Source organism: Lissotriton vulgaris, chromosome 12 (assembly GCF_964263255.1).
Source record: "Lissotriton vulgaris chromosome 12, aLisVul1.2, whole genome shotgun sequence".
Lineage (NCBI taxonomy): Eukaryota > Metazoa > Chordata > Amphibia > Caudata > Salamandridae > Lissotriton > Lissotriton vulgaris.
The window spans coordinates 91,190,400-91,207,185 of record NC_141700.1 but is presented as its reverse complement, the minus strand read 5'-3'; the positions used below and the strand labels follow the sequence as shown (position 1 = coordinate 91,207,185).

The window sequence follows — 16,786 nt, the reverse complement described above, 5'->3', positions numbered from 1 at the left end:
ATGTAGCACTTTAGTTCTCTCTGCACTGAAACCTATTTCTGTTTAGAGAGAGGGTATTGAACACTTAGTCACATTTTCTTTTAAGTATTTTCTATTTTGCACACTATGAAAATACATCATATGTGGTAGGATGGACGGAAATATGCAGATAAATTATAATGGTATTTAGATTGATAATAGTAAGGATGCAATGAGTTATGTGCATTAGCCATAACAAGTTCAGCAATGTTCGGGAAGACTCCTTACCAGCAATGAGTTAGCAAGAGCAAATACATATTAGTATGGGTAGGGAGACAGACAATTAGTCTGAGGCTGTGATAAATGAATTCGTTTTAGTTAAGCAAGTGGGGAAAGGGACACCAGACAATATGATATAAATGCATTAATGCTAAATATTAAATCCGATGTCTGCGTAAAATGCTAATTTGCACATGAAAATTTCCATAATAGGTGTTTTTAATACAACATGGTTGCTTTATAATGGTATTTATACTTTTATTTTAATGTGCAAGCATATATATACGTATTACGTTGTCCATTTCCATTACCTGGATCACAAGCACTGTCACTTTAAAAATTGTGATTGAATGTGCCAGCGTGGTCATGTGACCAAGGCCAGGAATGTCCGAAATGCATTATGGCGGAGTGGTGTGAGCATTAAATCACCAGCTCAACAGCTCAATATTCTCCCACGAGGAGGACATTGTGGTGAAGTCTTGGGAGCTATATATGATTGACGAAGAACTTGGAAAAAAGAGACGCCGTTTGATGGAGCAGCAGCTTGATTGACCGCGCAACAACGGAAAGCAGCGGAGGAAGACACCGGAGGGTGAAAGCCACGCAGCAACCCAAACGCCGGTAAGAGCAAAACCGGCACGCGAACGAATGCACTCACTCCATAAAAGCATCTAAAATTAAATAAAAGCACAGTACTCGGCAGCGGCAAGGCGTTCCCACACAGACTTGAATTACACAAAACTGTGAACCTTATAGAAAGGATATTTGCGGAAGTATAGCAAATAGCTGTGGAGACCATAGTTGCAATTACAAAACCTGAGAGCGTTAAGAAACACGAAGACGCTCTTGATAAAACGGCAACAATTCTATAAGGACGGGGACTCGAGACAAAATAGCGCACCACTTTAAATAAAGTAATTGACACTTTGCAACCATGGAGGAAAGGGAGGCAAGAAGAATTGCTGAGATTGACAATTTATTTACAGCCACTGTTACTAAAAGACCAGAGAGGGGTCAAACAACTACACCAACAAACATTAATAAGGACAAATTGAGATACTGGGAGAGGCTATCGAAAAAAGAGATCAATAAATGGTGGGCGCTACTGACCCTACGAAAGTATGTTGAAGTGAAACGCATCCCACGGGGATTACGCTTAACCCTCATGCCCAGTCATCAGGACACAAGCGCAGACTTACTCCAAGAATGGGGAGAATTTCTACTGGAATCCTCAACAGGATTAATGATTATCCTAATCAAACATATTGATAAGGCCCTGAGAGAAATCAAAGATGAATTGAAGAAAGTAGAGGATGAGATAAACAACCTAACGCTAACAGAGGAACAACAAAAGTTGAAAGTGGATATACTAAATAACCTTGAAAAACATGAGGCAAGTGAAACAACGTAAACAATTCAAATTTCAAAGGGATAAAACAGACTTTGAAGAAGGGAGAATATTTACCTTCGCAAAACAATATGATAATAGGAAAAATAAAACATCGTTGATAATACCAGGTGACGAAATCTCAAGCTTCGAATCATTATCAAGTACAGATCTAAGTGAGAATGAAGGCCCACCTAGAACAGCAACAGAGCAAACAAAAAAATCTAACTTTTTAATGGAAATGCGCCAGGTCCTGGAGCAGCAGAACAAAGGGAATCAACCGAAAAAAGCAGGGGAAGAGGAAGAGGCAGAGGATCACCAAGAAAACCAGACGAGGCCAGAGAGGCAAGACCGAATCCAAAAGATGATACATGATCAAAGGACAGACTGAGGCAACCTCGCAATAACCCCACAAGAAGATGATTCACAAGAATTGAACATCGTGAACCTTTCAAACAGATCTCTAACACCGATAGAAGAAGAAACACTGAAATAAGGTCTCAATTTTTGCCCCACCTCACACATGGACCTCGCTGCAACATGCATTGACCTATACAAATATACCAGAAAACTAAAACTGGCAAAAATCTATGCCGGAAAAACCAGAAAAAAATCAAAAGTCAAAGAAAATAATCTTTAACACACTACATGCAGAAGATGTCCTGGGACATACAACACTGATGACAATGGGCACAACAACGCTAACACAAGAAGAACAAGCTCTTATGGAAATTGAGGAAACACTTGAAATGGCAGGAGAAGGAGAAAGTGGCTTAAAGCCCAAATCTAAATTCAATCCTATCCTACCATCAGGGAACAAGATAAACACATTCCACGATTTAATAGTGGAAGATCTGTACAAAATAACATCAAACAAAAGTCAGAATAATTTAACTAGACTACAAAAAGAAATTCTAGTGGCACTAAGTAAAGACACCATAATAGAGATAAAGCCTGCGGACAAAGGCGGTAACATAGTGATTCTAAACAAAGTAGACTATGTAATCGAAGCCGAACGTCAATTGAACAATAAAGAATGTTACCAACTTCTACAAACGAATCCCACACAATTACTGAAAATCAAAGTGAAACAACATCTAATGGAATGGCTCGACAAAGGCATTATAAATGAGGAGAAATTCAAATATCTGGAAAACAAACATCCGACTATGCCCACATTTTATTGCCTTCCAAAAATACATAAGTGTCAAGATAAACCGCCGGGGAGGCCCATTGTCTCTGCTAACAACTCATTATTAGAACCGATATCTAATTACATCGACCAATTTCTTGCTCCCCTAGTGAAGGACCTCAAATCCTACCTTAAAGACACGACGGAACTTTTAAAAAAACTTGAAACAGTTGAATGGCAACCAACCTACAAACTCATTACCATGGATGTGGTTTCACTCTATACTAATATTGAACATCATGTTGGTATGGAAGCTTGCAAACAATATTTGGGCAAGAGAAACATCAAGTACAGTGAACATAAAGAATGTTAAATGAAATGATCTCAATGTGTCTGCACAATAATATTTTTCTTTTTAATAAGAAAATTTATAAACAAACACAAGGCTGCGCAATGGGATTTTCGTTCTCACCAAACTATGCGACCTCACCATGGGATTGTTTGAAAATAATAAAGCATGGAATACCTCAAATTATGAGTGGACTCAAAAGATAATCTTATGGTTGAGATTTATAGACGACCTGCTTATTATATGGAATGGCACTGCAACAGAATACAAACAATACTTTGACAGACTAAACAACAGTGTGGAAAAACTGTATGGCCGGGATACCCGTCACCCCCTCCCAACACAATCCCCAAGAATGGGAAGACGGAAACGGTTCTTGAACTTTTGGAAGGCGGGAGGGAGTTACCCTCCCGGCCGTATTTATTAAAATATGAAACAAAATGAAAACATTAAAATAACAGTTTCATATCATGTACAATTTCATTTATACATTACGATGTTTATTGGCTAACCTTAACATATCTCTAATACAAAGGTTCTCCTAGCCGATTCTAAAACATCCTGTAAATGCATTTCTCCAAAATTCAAATTGTACATCCTAACATTACGGGCCAACGGCAAGGTCGTAACCGGTGTCAGATCCCTAATACCAGAACTCCCCCCCTTACTTGTGAGGGGCGGGCGCACAGAGGACTGTACCTCTGTGCCAACTTCCAATTTCCCTTGTCGTAACGGGGGCCCCATATTTACTCGACGCCATCTTGGTGGTCGCCCGAGGACTCGTGTGAGGTGTCTAGAAGGTAGCGTAGACCCCCCTCCCACCCCACACTGCTTACCACATCCGCCGTCGCGGATGTCCTGGCCCCGGGAAATTCCAAGGAGGGGCCCTCCTCCCCTCCTCCCCAGGGAGGGGCCTATGACCGCCTTCCCTTTCGGCGGTCCCATCCTTAGAAGGGTACCGCCTCCCCGTGTGAGGGGCCAATGGCCGCCTCCCCCCGGGCGCTCCCATCCATAATGGGTGGCGCCCCACCTCTAGGGATCTTCCAATTACTGCTCACCGATCATGACCTTACCGCCACAGGCCTTCCTTGAGGCCAACCATAGCTTGGGCGATAGAGCGGGAAAAGGGGCGAGCCATCGGTATCACTCTAAGGGCAAAGTTAAGCTGACCCACAGCTTGTTGCAACTGATGGAGAGTTACTTTTCTCTCGCCGAGGCACATTTCGAGCGAGGCCTTAAATTTCATTACCTTCTCCTTGGGCAAGCGGAAGCACCCCTCCACAGAATCGAGCTCAATTCCCGGAAACTCTAGTGTAATAGATGGCCCTACCGTCTTGCCTGGTGCCAGTGGCACGCCAAATTCCTTCATGAGATTACAGAATTCACTCAAGGCCTGAGCACATTCTGTGTCCCCGGCTGCCCCCAGGAACAGAAAATCATCAAGGTAATGCATGATCAGTGTAAAACCCGTGGCTCTGGTGAAAGCCCATTGCAAAAAAGTACTGAACTTCTCAAAATACGCACAAGAGATGGAGCAACCCATTGGCATACATTTATCCATGTAGTAGCGTCCTTGAAACACAAAACCTAATAGACGCTGATCCTCTGGGTGTACCGGGAGCAACCGGAACGCTGACTCGATATCTGATTTAGCCATCAGCGCTCCGGGCCCCAGGCGATTCAAAATGGCGACGGCCTCATCGAAGGATGCGTACCGCACCGAACAAACTCCCGGGTCAATCGCATCGTTCACCGAAAGACCCCTAGGAGTGGACAAGTTGTGGATTAACCTAAACTCACCTGGGTCCTTCTTGGGGACTACTCCCAACGGTGAACAAACAAAGTCTACAACTGGCGGCTTGCCATATGGTCCCGCAACCCGACCTCGGGCCACTTCCTTTGCAATCTTTGCCTGTACCACCGTCGTATTTTGTTGAACCGATAGTTGGTTCTTACATTGTGCTTTCCCCCGAAAATCCCCCGCCGGGATGCGGAAACCATATGAGAAACCGTCTCGCAACACCCCGGCGGAGACATGATCAGGGTATTCGTTCAGCCAGGGGATCATTGCCATGATATCAACGGGAGTAGGTAACGGTGCCCCTCGGTTGATTTTAGACCTGTTTGGCGCCTCCTCTACCTCCCGTCTCACCAGTCTTGGCTCTGCACGAACTCTCGGGGTGCGAGGACTGTCCGCACCCTGCACACTCATGCCTGAACTTGCATGTCCCATGGGGCCTAGTGCACTTGCCTCTGTTAAAGCTCCAACAGACCCCTTTCCTACCTGAGTTCCCATTACTCTTTGCGTTCTGATCACTGTTTGCGCCCGCCCGAAAGGGCGCCCCCAAAGAATGGCGGGAAGGCTCACCCCCATTCCCGCCCAAAGAAGGCGACTTCGCCGTGTTGGACCCAACCAGTTTCTGCCAGGAAATGGAGTTGAAACAATCCCACGTCAGGGATGGGTCGTGCTCCTTGGCCTTACGAAATTTGTTATCATAACCAAACCATTGATTGCCTCCGTACGATTCATAGAATTCCATAATACGTGTCTGGTAACAAGCTAGTTCCAACAATACTTCAGGCCTACGTTCCCCCATAATTGCAGTGAACATTCCAAACGCCCTGGCCCAATTAGCGATCGTTTCATCTACTCTGAAACCCGCCATCTTTGCACGCCATACACTCGGATGCAACAACTCCTTCTGATTTCTAACATGCTCTATCTCGTAGTGATCGGTCAATAACGAAAACATGTTCACATATTTATCTGCCCAAATCCTTTCTTTCACATCCATCGGGATATGTTGAACCACCTTTTCCCTCCTTGAGGGTAACGATCCCTCCCCCGCTATTGGCAACGGCTGCTTACCCGAACAAGTAGCTGTGACTGTTTTCGCTGCTGTTCCAACGCTCGATACTGGTTGTTCCATGGGAACCTGCGGGGATACAAGAGGACAAGGTGCCTTCGCAGCATCTTTCGATTGCCGCAACTGCTTCATTATCGACCTGGCCTCCTCGGCCGTGGCCCCCTCGTTGTCCCTGCCCAACCATGCCGCCAATTGGGCAGCCAATTCAGGAGGCATATCCCCCTCGTTAACAGGTGTGACCACGACAGGGATCGGTTGTCCCGCGTTCGGGACCGGAACTGGGGCCTCGACCGGACTGACCGGGCTCGCTGGAGGTGATTCGGGAACCCGAGCCTCCCCTCCTGCCGCCCCATTCCTGGTCCTTTTACCCCTCCCGGTAGGGACTACTCCCGGCAATGCTGGTCCGATGACTTTTTTCGGTCTCCCCGTACCATTCATTGCCGCCATCTGCTTCTTCATGTTCGCCATGTCCTTTACCAGCATACGAAGCATCTGTTCGGTCCCAACCTTCTTTCCGACCTTCTTGCCAGGCATCGTTCACGGATATTCGACTCGAGGTCCTGGATCAAAGCTTCGAAATCGCTGAAAGAAGAAACACAAAATTACAAGTTCTCAAAATTGGCTCTTTGTTCCGTCTCAGGCTCACGTGCAACGAAGAGGTGCAGCTTCCAAGCACAGGAACAAGAGGATGCTTCCTTGGATTGTTGCTCCTTTTATTCTTCTTTGGGCGGGCGTGGACCCTCCTCCGACCGCCTACAGGGCGTGGCCGACGGTGTAGGTGTCTAGGACAACCCCTCTTGGGCGGGAAAAGGCGCGCCCCGGCTACGCCGCTTCGGGCATACCAGCCGTGACACGCCTCCCGCCCAAAATGGTTTCCCGGGGGGATCAGGGCACCCGACCATACGTTCGGGGGGACCGAGTGGTCGCCCCTTTCCAAAAATCACCTATGATTTGAGCACAGACAGAGTAGTGTTCCTTGACACAGAAATCTATAGTGAAGAGAATTCTCTACAAACCACGCTACATAGAAAAACAACAGCGACTAACGCAATTCTACATGGATCAAGTTTCCACAATGAAAAACTCAAGTGGAGTATCCCATACGGAGAATTTCTACGATTGAGAAAGAACTGCTCTAGAGATCAAGATTTCAAAGTTCACAGTGAAAAAGCTAAGAAAAGATTCATTGACCGAAAATACCCAGTCACTGTGGTGAATACATGCCTAAACAAGCATTTACAATGCAACGGTTTCGCCTTTGTGAAAGTTAGAGCTATTGTCATTGTAAATGACAATTTTTTTATTTATGTGTTGGTTTTGAAAACAGATAAATAAATGGCATTGTTTACAATGCCAATAGCTTAATCTCTCGCAAATGCGAGACCTATTGCATTTGCACACACACAGAGAGCCACCCACACACACACAGAGCCACCCACACACACAGAGCCACCCACACACACACAGAGCCACCCACACATAGAGCCACCTACAAAAAAAGCTAGCCAGACAGAGCCCCAACACAGACAGAGCCCCAACACAGACAGAGCCCCAACACAGACAGAGCCCCAACACAGACAGAGCCCCAACACACACAGAGCCCCAACACACACAGAGCCCCAACACACACAGAGCCCCAACACACACAGAGCACCAACACACACAGAGCCCCATCACACACAGAGCCCCATCACACACAGAGCCCCATCACACACAGAGCCCCAACACACACAGAGCCCCAACACACACAGAGCCCCAACACACACAGAGCCCCAACACACACAGAGCCCCAACACACACAGAGCCTCAACACACACAGAGCCCCAACACACACAGAGCCCCAACACACACAGAGCCCCAACACACACAGAGCCCCAACACACACAGTACAGAAAATAAGTTGAGGACTGTGCACCAACGCTCTGTAATGAGTACACATTTGCAGGCAGCTGCACACTGTAAAGAATGCATGCTTCCCGGGCGGGGGCGAGCTACCGGCCTCGGGATTGGACGGCGATGATCTCACGCTCACCGGAGCCTGCGATAGAGGCACCAAAAATAGCCTGATCCTGAAAAGGAAGAGAAGAGGAGATGTTGCAGTCAGCCGCCGCAGAGCGCAGGCACACACACCACACACACACACACTTCTACTACCGTGCATTACAGCACGGGCACCGCCCAGGGGCTTCAGGTGCGCCCAGCGGCGGGGACCCCAGTACAGCTCACTGGACAAACGTGATGTTTGTATACTTACCGCGCAGCTGTAAGCAGGGGTAAGCAGGGTCAGGAAATAATACCCCGTAGAAATACATTTAGCACACTATCCTTGTATGGGAAAATAAGAAAACGCGTGCACGTGTTTTAGATCCGCTAGAAAATAGTGTATAATTATAGCTATTCTTAAAATTACATTTTAATGCAGTGCAAGAAATTAGCTCTTTTAAAATAGCACATTGATTTGGGCGTGTGTACACATAATATCTATTAAGAGCGTGTGCGGAGTGGGCTGTGGGTGGGATACATGGCGATCCATGGATAAGCAGCAGGGTGCCCGCTTCCTGATCAGTGTAGAAGCTTCCTGGGCTCAGCACCAATCCTACCCACCAGGCCTGGGCAGGGGCTTCCGCCACCGCTCGGCCTGGGACCGTGTGATAACTAGGCCAGCTGAAGGGACCGCTCCTGCCCTCGGGAAACAACCCTGCTGGCTGCAAGAACTGTGTCTAAAGGAATTATTTCATTTTTCGAAGGATTCCGTTTTTTTAAATATTGTAGCGCCAAACATTCTGCCCGCTAATGACAGCTTCATGGCGCACTCTTAACTAGATGTACGTGAAGGTTTAACCAGGGTCAAATTCAAAGTGGGGTACATGCATTTCAGGCAAGCAGACTCTAAGAGAACAGTCACTGTACTTGGCACACACAGCTGGCATGAGGAGCACCAAGGTCAATGGGCACCAATGGCCAGAGAAGGGCTGGCGGGAGCTCCAGGAGTGAGGGCGGAGGGATGGAGGGAGAGAGCAGCGTGAATCTCTCCAAATCTAATGAAAGCCCTTCCTAAGCCTGATGTATTGCACCTGGCAGTCACTTGGTCTGCTCTAGCTATTGAATAATTGAAAGGGTCTGATCGGGGGGGGGGGGGCTTCCCGGGAAGTGTCTCTACATATGTACATTTCCAGGCGGACCTGCTCGGCTCCCCCTCTCTGGAGCAGCTTTAAGTGTTCCACTCTTGGTTGCCGGTCTTTCCTTCCCTTGTTTATTCGTTTCCTGTCCCTTGCGCTCTTTCTATGGTGGGCGTTTTTGCGGCGGTGGGAGGCGCTGTCTCTTCTGGTGACCAGAGAGAGCAGACACGAGGGGCACAGATTGAGTGAGGAAAGAGGAGGGGTGAGAGGAAAAGAGACGGCAGGAGGGGAGAGAGAGTGAGAGAACGAGAGAAACCGAAACTGTAAGAGGGAAGAGAGAAAGCTGAGAGGGAAAGATGTGGAGAAAGCACAAGAGAGAGGGAGAGAGAGAGAGAGAGAGAGAGAAAGGGGACGGAGTAAAGGGGTAGCGGCGGGTCATGGAATGAGCCGAGAGGGCAAGAGGTAGATTTGGAAGAGGAAAGCAAAAGAAAGATAGGGCGAGTACAATGTATTAATGGAGGACGTGAGAGGATGGGAGGGAGAAAGGAAAGGAGGGGGCATCCGAAATGAAGAGGGGTGTGTGAGGACAACGGTGAGTGGGCAGGAAGGACGGCGAATGGAGGAGGTTGAGCTCGTCAGGGTGCGAGGAGAAGAAAGAGAGGGAAAGGCAGTGCGAGGAACCAACGAGGAAATAGAGGGGAAACGCGAGAGGGGACGGCTGGGGCAGAAGAGAGGGAAGGTAGGGGGACATTTAAAAAAAGTGTGAACGGGACTGATGAATGGGGAGGAGCTGGGGAGGGAGTCTTATGGGTGACGAAGATGCGAGGGACAGATAGGAAAGAGGACGAGAGAAGAGAGCCAACGGCGGGCAGAGGATGGGGACGGAGTGAAGACAGGCAGGAAAGGATGAGATCACCAGGGAAAGAAGAGAGGACAGTAAAGGGAGGGGACGAATTAATGAACAGAGGCCACTGGGGTAAGAATAAACTGTTGGCGAAGTGTAAGCTTACAAGAGAGGCGGAAAGGATTGCGGGGGAGATGACGAGTTTTACTCCGCCCCACCAGGCAAAACATTCGTAAACCCCAACTCCACCTGGGTAGATCCAGTCAGAAGAGACACCAGCTTACTGGGTGCCGCAAAGGAAGTTACGGCGTGGAAGGGTGCAGAAAGAGGCGAGTGTATATTTCTGAAGATTTATCAATATGCAAACACACCATATGTAAAGCTGTCACCGTGCCTCTAAACGCTGTTAACAACAATGGCTACAATAAGCCGACTAATAAAACGCTAATTGTATTGTCTCCCGGACACACTTTCCCAGCGATTCGACCAAGTGATAAGCAGATCTCTCCAGGAAAACCTTAACCCGCTCAGCTACCTCATCAGCGCGCATTCAGGCTGCCCCGTGCCAGCCCCGGCCACCCATCCTCTCAGGCGCGAGGCCAGCGAAGGAAATCGAAAGCAATATGTCTTGTTTGGCGGGGAAGGGGGTGTTTAGTGTCCGCTTGAGGGGGACAGCGGGAGGGGGGGTCGGTAACGGTCACACGGACAGTGGGAGGGGGGCGGGGGAAGACAGGACAGCAAGCACACCAAACCGAAAAAATATATAAGCAAGAAAAAATAATTAAGGAAATCCACGCTGCCGTCTAACACAACAATCTATTGTTTAGACTCAACTATGTCCTCTTACAGACAGGGTTGTTTTTCAAAGGAGCTCAATTCTGACGGGAATCATCTGTGCCAGGATGAGGAGACTGGAGGAATACAAACCTCCCTCAACAAAAATGTACGCCGAGATTCCGAGCTTTAGTCTTGCAAACAGACAGCAAAGCTAAACCGGGGCCGTTAAGGGTGCGGTTAGCTCCCCCCATGTCGCAGGATAAAGTTTTAAGAAAGATGAAAAATACGCCCTGAATGGGAAGTAAAGCAAACATCGGCTATAAGCATATGTAGCTGCTGGTGACTAATCCTAGAAAGCAAGCCAATCGGAAAGGAAAGCTGCCCGTCCGCGGTCACGTGACGCACTCATGGGAAGCGCCGGATGGCGCGTGGTGGCCTGCACAACAGCTTGTTCACGGTCCACGACCCTTCGGTGCACTCAGCTGCACTCAGGGACGTCTACTCGGGGCTGTCAACTATGCCCCAGAAGGCGGGTTTTAAATAAATACAGAACGTGCACTGCCCATTTATGAGCAGGCCACAGAGGTAAAATACTAAAATAACAGCATTCATTTACATATGCAATCACATAAATTAGATAATACTGTCCCATTCCACGTGTAGGATTTGTGCCCTTAGCTCCTAAAACTGAGACCCCACCAGACAGTGTTTTTTTTTTTTAACATGCATAACTTAAAGTGCCATTAAACGGTGTGTCAACCCATTTCTAGTCCTGGGCTTTTCGGTCATGGGTCTATATTGTTATCAGTTGTTATGCTATATTTTTCTGTCGCTGCCCATAAAGACTACAGCTCCCAGAATACATTTGGTTGTGCAATGACAGCCAAGCAATCGAAAACGGTGTCCTTAATCTAGCACCGCGTGAGGTAGGTAAAAAACGTACCAATGAAATAAGCAATATTTACAAATAATACTCCACGATGCTATGAAGGTCAATGCCATGTTGGAGTGTACTTTATAAAAAAAATAACGCATTGCAGTATGTCACCCTTCAATCACAAAGCACCAAAATAATTAAATATTTGAACTGCCAACACACTTTCAAGGTGTGGTGAACGGAGAGGGATACCCCACCGAGACCCCGAATTTCCAATCATGGGCCTTCTTTTTACAAATGACTTCTCGCGTTGACTCACGCCAAACGGTTCAGTTATGCTAAACCTAAAGCCTTGCTCCAATAATGGACGGATCTGTTAATGAAAAGCACATGCGTGGAAAGATAGCGTCCGGATGAAAAATCAATCTGCCCGCTTTACTAGGAACCAGTGTTTTGTTGGGAATGAGAAATCACACCAAAAAATACATTAAAAAAAAAAACTGTGGTCAGGGTCTTCCCAGCTGAGCCCGGCTTCATGGGAAAGAACCGGACAGCTGGGCACGCGTCCGGCGTGGGAGGCCTCGGCGTAGACCGGTCGTTTGATCCCCAGCACTTAGGCCGAGGTTTGGCTCGCTGGGGCCCCGCCGAGGACGGTCACACCAGCTCTGCCCCAGGCCGGCCGGCGCTGCGTTTCCGCGGCTCATCACCGGGTCCAGCAACGGGACAGTGTTTCATTTCATTCGGTGACCAGCCGCATTGTAAGAATATAATGCTGTGCTGTTATATTACAGGTAAAAACACCAAGTTCAAAACGCATAAACTGCAAAGTAGTCCGTCACAATCTGCGACAACTGCTTTCAAGTTGCATGTTTTACATTAACAAGGATGATAAGTCTCTCGCACAGCAAGGCTCTCTGTCGACTCTTCCTTTAGCTTTGCCTCTTTGCCCAGTCTGTCACCAGCCCAGGAGTGGGCGCAGATCGAAAACAGACCACACAAGGCGGTCCATAAGAATGGGTGTGTGCCTTTGTTAATCCGCTGGAGTTGGTATTACACTGGGCATTGAGTAACGGTACAACTGTACGGAGTAGTAGGTCAATAGGTGATACAATGTGCAATACATCCGGGTATTTCTTGATGCCCGCACCCCTTTGCGGGTTAAACCTTACAGAACTACATCAATGTGTATGCATTTAAATGCTTAACAATAAAACTAAAGAAAAGTAAAGGGTGCAGAAAGTTTAGTAACGGGGTACTTCAGCAATCAGGCGTGAGCTCCCCAGCACCGTCTTCCTCCTCTAGTCCGGCGCCCCCATGGGAGACCGGCAGCTGACGGGTTCAAGGGCGACCCGATCCAGATGTCCCCTCATGTGTACCTAAGACATCCCAGCGGGAGGCCTTCTGCAGGGTACGATCGGCAAACAAGAAGTGTCACTCAGAGGAACATTATACCGCGCTCTGCCCCGGGGAAGTAGAGACAAAGGACAGCCACACCCAAGGCAGGCAGGCACATCGCCACATGTCCGTTCCCAGAATCCCTCTTGCCAAAGGGGCAATAAGTAGTTAAATTATACAACTCCGGCCAAGAGATCTTCGAGTGGCTTTCAAAAGAGGAACAGAGGGGGAAACGATAGAGAAAGACTTAACAGCAGCCCCATCCATTTCTGAAAACGCAAGCCTTCTTCCTTTCTTGCATCACGCAGCTTTCCTAGTGCTGCCTGTAACGCCTCTCCGCACTGCGCTCAATATTATTTAATTGCACAGACATCTAACGCTAGCTCCCGAGAGCTGGGGCTAACCCCGTACTCCATTTAGGACAAAACCACGGTGCACCTGGGTACTCTTACCGATGGGCCCGGGCACTTCGCAGCCCCTCTGACGGCTCCCGGCACTCACCTCTTTTACCGGTGGGAGGCTTCCGGGTGTTGTGAATACCTCTCTCTTGAAGGGAGTGTCCGTGATTCACTCTTAGCCCCGCCCAGTCCAATGCCGCCCGGTGCGGTGGACCTGCTCCGTTCACAGGGCAGGCGAGTGTGGGAGGAGCGCTCCACGGAGAAAGGGTGCGATAAGGGCAGAAACACGAGCGCAGGACAGTGCCGCCTCTGCCCCGGGCTCACGACCTGGGACGGGCCCGTCCCTCCCCCTTCCTGTCTCTGATTCAAATGAACTTTATTGCCACGACAAGGCAAACGGGGTTGCCGAAGTTAACCGGAACGGCAAGTTAGCCCTTCCTTCAATATACAAAATTAGTTCGGCGGTCAGGGCTGTGCATTTTACAAGTTAGACAAGCTGTGGCAAAGAAAATTTGTACAATAGGCAAACCACCTACATCTGTTGCCAGGCGATGCTGTGCATTTCTCCACACCTTATCGCTTCTGGCCCATGTGATGAGGAGACAAATGTTACACAAGTCAGGTCCCGGGCCGGCAGCCAATCACAGCGCGGCCCGGGAATGACGTCAGGTGGGTGTCCCGGGCCGGCAGCCAATCACAGCGCGGCCCGGGAAATGACGTCAGGGGGTGTCCCGGGCCGGCAGCCAATCACAGCGCGGCCCGGGACAAAGGGGCGGGGCTTAAAAAAAGCACCAGAAACGCCCCCGAATCGCGTTTTCGAGAGAAAGCGCGATTGACAGCCTCTGTCTCCCAATGGCTAGCCTCCATTTATGAGAGGCAGAGGCGGTGCCGACATCCCTACTGTAGACAATAGTTTTCGATCTGGGAGTGGCACTGCGTGCCCCTCGCCAGGTCGAAACCTAAAAAGGCAGAACAAAAAGAACCAAAGGTTATCTTACATGGAGAGAGGCAAGACAAAATTATGGACAAAACCACCAGACTAATCACAACACACAGTGCGGAAGACAAACAACTCACAAAAATCATCCGAAAACCCTGGGGAATCTTGAAATCAGATCAAACACTAACCCAACTAATTGGAGATCACCCAAGTATAACTTACAGAAGAGAGAAGAACATAGGTGACCAGTTAGTCCACAGTCACTTCAGTGAACCAATCAACAGAATCTGGCTACAAAGAACCAGCTTTTGACCATGCAAACATTGCAAGGTTTGCAGAATCGCCAAACCGACGAAAGAATTAGAAATAAGCAAAGGGCGGAAGTGGACAATACGCTAACACTTAACATGCAAAAGCACCTTTGTCGTCTATATAGTAGAATGCCCGTGCCAGAAGAAATACATCAGATAGCACTGAGAAGAGGGGTCCCAGTAATAGATAGCCAATTATATACAATAAGTAGCAAAAAAAATGTAGGAATACAATTAATTCACAACCATTGTTGTTTATTCACAATGTTGTCAGGTTTTGATTACCACACACGTTTATAAATATGGTTCAAATGGTGTTCAAAGTGCCCCTGGGAAGAAGGGAAGTGGTAAAGTGAAGGGTGGTAAAGGTAAAGGATGGTGACATAAAAATGGCCAAGCGGCCTCACTGTACTATGTATTTTAAGTCAGACATAGACAAAAAGACCATCAATGTAAAAATGTATTAGACAAATATCATGCTCCACATAATACAGTAATTGTCATAATCATGGGGTAGAGCTGAAAGGTACACAAAGTGTTGTGAATTAATTGTATTCCTAAAAATGTTTTGCTACTTATTGTATATAATTGGCTATCTATTACTGGGACCCCTCTTCTCAGTGCTACCAATACCCAGGTACCAGTGACTTATTCTGGGTGAACCCTTCCCATATACATTAGAAGAAATACATCGGCAGTACCATATTTGAGGTAAAAAAGAGAATTTTTAAGCATACCCGTGCTACAACTCACAAGGACCGCACAAATGCAATTGCCAAACATATGGAAAAGTTTCATGATAACAACTGGGAAACATTGCGTTTCTGTGCCATTGATCAAATACCAGCATCAGATCAGAAAGAGGTGGAAATCGTATAAAGTCCCTCCGATAAAGAGAATCACATCACATTATCAACTTCAGAACAATGGATCCGAGAGGACTGAATCAGAGTGAGGAATTGTATGTACACCTGTAAAACTATAATCTCATGGACATAATGAAAATAACTAAATACGCAATTTCACCAGAGAGAGTGAATATAAATTAATTAATACTCAAATGCTAACTCACCAGAGAGAAGCAATTGAAGAAACTCACTCTACAGGAAGTTGAGAACAAACTCTGCAAACTTAAAGGTAACAGTGAAGGCAACTACCTAAACGAGGAAAGAAGACAAACTCACTAATGAGATTGTATCACTTGAACAATAAGGAAAACAGAACTGTGTTCATACCAATTTTCACATTTCGAAAAAAAAAACGAAAAAGAGATACAATTGTTGTACTTTAAACTTTATTGGTCAGGACATTGAAGTGAAGGAACTCCATTGACCAGAATGCACCAGCTACCACAATTGCGGTGCTCTAAACATAAAAGAAGGCGAAGGACAAAGAACAACATCCCATGAGCAAGCCTCAGGCTGAGGTGAAACGCGTCGGGCGTTACTGGCTTGCAAAATAAAGTCGCTATAAAATTTAAATAATACCTCAAGTGAGTTTGTTCTTTATATGCTATTAAATTAGCCACAGCACTGATACTTATCGGTTTGACTCTACCGATAAGAACGCACCACGCCAAATGGAGAGCGCTGGCGTGTATGTGGGTCGAACAGGAAGCATATATATATGGGGAGCTTTTGCGCCTTAAAAGAATTTGTAGCACCTCTGAAAAGTTCGAATCGGGAGACAAAGAGATGGTGGCACGATTAAGAGCTAGAGGGTACAGTGAAGCCATATTAAAAAAGGCTCTGTCAAAAAGTCAAGATAAAACTAGGGAATCCTTATTAAGACCTAAGCTCCCAGAGGTGACAGAAGGCAGTGAAGCTCCACGCCTGATATTATCCTTCAGCAAGCAGGAGAGAAAAATAAAATCTATTGTTAACAAATATTGGCCAATAGTCATGACAGATGGTGTCTTGAGCGATAGACTACCATCACATACAGGAGAGCACACAGTATGCACAACAGGATAGTGAAGACCAGTCCAGAGTTGGGCAGTGGCAGTACCTGGCTCAAATTAAAAGATGTTTTTTTTAAATGTTCAACGTGTCGGGCATGTAAATTTGGCACTAACACCACACATTTTAATACCCCTTTTTCCAGTGTCAGTACTGCTTTAAGAGGGAATTACAACTGTCGGAGTGAATATGCTG

General features: G+C 47.1%; 1 long non-coding RNA gene across 1 annotated transcript in view; it reads left to right on the top strand.

The window, feature by feature from the left end:
* Positions 1–650: 650 nt before the first annotated feature.
* LOC147673467 (uncharacterized) overlaps positions 651–16,786 on the top strand; it is a 49,081-nt gene continuing 32,945 nt past the window's right edge. Inside the window, exon 1 of the long non-coding RNA XR_015302617.1 lies at positions 651–858. This is a non-coding gene — a long non-coding RNA (uncharacterized LOC147673467). The remainder of the gene's footprint in view (positions 859–16,786) is intronic.